Below are 3,138 nucleotides of genomic sequence, written 5' to 3'. Positions count from 1 at the left end.
AAGATGGGAAGGTCCATATAGAGTAGAGAATGCTAAGCCATACGGAGTCTTCCATCTGAGTCATCCTTCAAGCTCTGAATTCATCAAAGTTAATGGGCATCGCTTAAAGCTATATCATGGTGAGAAGGCGACGAAACCCAAGGAGCTAGAGATCTTCCTCTTGGAGGATCCACCCAAAGCAGAAGACTGAGCTAGTGGAGCGTCCAACTTAAGGACGTTAAAGCAAAGTGCTAGGTGGGAGACAACCCACCATGGTATGATCGTTCCTTTCTTTATTCGTAGTTTTCTTTTTCAATAACTCTTCTCTTTATTAGCACATTTAGTTTGCATCTGCATTTGCATATTTTTATATAAAAAAAGGGGTTCACGATGCGACGGCGTTGCCGACGCATCCACGTCACAGGTGAGTTAGAAAGAAAAAATAAATCGAACAGAAAGTCACGCGGGAGCGTGGCTGGAGGTGTGCCTTTGGCACAAATCACCCCAGGCGACCGTGTCGCTGACGCGACTGACGTCGAGTTTTCTACCAGTAAAGAAATTCATAGAAACGGTTGCGTTGTAGATATAGTTTCTAAACCGGCAAAAATCCCTTCGTACAAACGTGTTGGGTGTCACAAGTAACAAACCCCTTAAAAATTGTTAACCGAGTATTCAAACCTCGGGTCGTCTTCTCAAGGAACTACGAGGAAGTATGTTCTTATTATTGGCTATAAAGGTTGTAATCGGGGTTTAGAAGGTGAGAAGCAAGTGATTTAAATGACGAATGAATTAATTGGCAAGTAAAAATAAATAATAACTGTATAACAACTTTTGGCAAGATAAGGAAAATTAGAAGTCCAACTTAGTTATCCTTCTCAACAATAATGAAAGTTGTATCTTAATTCCACTTGGTCAACCTTTACCAGAGCAAAGGAAAGTTAAGGGACTAATTAAATTGACCTTTGAATCCTAATTATTTCCTAAGAAAAGGTTGGGATTAATTAAGTTCAACTCAATTAGCAAGGTAACGATTATCAATTATGTTGAGTTTAATAACTGTTGAGTTACTGAATTCTTAACCAAAACCAAAAGGGGAAAAAGTAAATTGCTGAAATAATAAAAGTGTCCTTAGATGGGAAGTAATGGCAACTCAAATCAAAAAGAATAATCATAAACTGAAAATACCTCAAATTATCATTAATTCAATTAGAAATCTGTAACATGGAATAATTCGTAAATTATAATAATCAATTCAAATGTTGGAATAAATAAATAAAAGTAAAACTAAAAGAACATTAAACCTGGATCCAGAGTTACTCTTAAAACAAGAAGAAATCCTAAATCCTAAAAGAGAGAGAGAGAAGATCTCCCTCTCAACTAAATCTAAATCATTGAAAGGTGAAAATATGCGAGCTCTCTTTGAATGGAATAATTCCCACACTTTATAACCTCTGGTCTATGCTGTCTGTACTTGGATCTGGGCCAAAAAGGGCTTCAGAATTTGCTGGGGGCGTATTCTGTAATTTCTGGTGCGTGGCCTCTGTCACGCGTCCGCGTGGGTCACGCGGTCGCGTCATTCGGAGCTTTTCCTTGCCACGCGGTCGCGTCAGTCATGCGGCCGCGTCATGTTCATTCTGCTTAAGGCGCGCGGTCGCGTCAGTCATGCGGCCGCGTCGCTGCTGATTCGTGCTTGGCACGCGATCGCGTCATCCATGCGATTGCGTGGACACCAGTTTCTTTAAAGCTCCGTTTTGCTTCCTCCTTCCATTCCAGTATGTTTCCTTTTTCATCCTTTAAGTCATTCTGCCTTTAGAAAATCTGAAACTACTTAACACACTAATCACGGCATCGAATGGAAATAAAGGTAATTAAAATAATTAATTTTTAAAGCCTAGAAATCATGTTTTTCATTATATGACATAATAAGGAAGGGAAAGTAAAACTATGCAATTAATGTGAATAAGTAGGTGAAGAGTTGAATAAATCACTCTAATTAAGCACAAAAGAACTCATGAAATATGGGTTTATCAACCTCCCCACACTTAAACACTAGCATGTCCTCATGCTAAATCCAAGGTAAATAATTAAGGTTAAAGTGATGGAATGTTATGAAATGCAACCTATGCTAAATGCATCTACCTAATAAGTCATGCAATTCTAATTCATCCACTCATATATAAAATTTACATGTAGCTAAGTTAATTCACATTCTCAAGGAGTTGTGTATATATATATAGCTAACCCTTAAATAATAAAGCACTTTAGCAAATGAGATGGGAAAGAAAACAGTGTACAAACTTGCAAAACAATTAGTAAATTTTGAGCACAGATATATGTTGATGAGTTATTGAACCCTCACTGGATTTTGTGTTTACTCTCTAGTCACTTAGTGTTTATTGGGTTTATTCACTCTATTTTTCTTTTCATTCTTAATTTCTACAGCTTTGTTTTTCATCTAACCAATAAACAATTATAGAATATAGTCATACCAAAAAGTCATGAGGTCTTAATTAAGGTTGTAATGGGGCCAAGGTAAAGGTAAGGATTTATGTATAGGGTTAAGTGAGCTAATATGCGAATCCCTAATTAGACTAAGATCTCACCTAACATACACATCTAGTAAAATAAAATTTCTTTACCTAATTTCTCATAAATTCCCACTTATTGTTACATGCTCATGTTTCACTTTTTATTTTATTATTTTTTTATTCCATGTGTATTGTTTTCATTGGAGAATTTCCTTTTTGTATTCCCTTTTATTTAGATGCTGAAAAATAACTCTTTTTTTTTAATGCACATGATAATTAAATCACTTAGATTTTGTCATGAGCATGCTTCCCAAATTTTATTTTATTCCTTTTTACTTTTTCTATCCTTTTGTTTCTATTACCATGTTCCCTAAAGGTCTCCCACATTTAACTCTATTCATAATTTTCTATCTTAAGCTAACTAAGGATTCACTTGGGATTTTCCTTTGTTTTTCTGCTTAAGGCTAGTAATTTGGCTAAATAGAATAAAGGGGTTTTAAAAAGGCTCAAGGGGATTAACAAGGGTGATGTAAAAGGTAGGCTGATTTGGGGTGAGTGAGCTAAAATCAAACGATGGCCTCAATCATTCTCTTGGTATGTATCTATCCTATATTCTATAATTGGACATATA

The sequence above is a fragment of the Arachis ipaensis genome, chromosome B2 (assembly GCF_059453495.1).
Source record: "Arachis ipaensis isolate K30076 ecotype BB chromosome B2, ASM5945349v1, whole genome shotgun sequence".
NCBI classification, from domain to species: domain Eukaryota; kingdom Viridiplantae; phylum Streptophyta; class Magnoliopsida; order Fabales; family Fabaceae; genus Arachis; species Arachis ipaensis.
Note: the sequence above shows the minus strand (reverse complement) of the source record.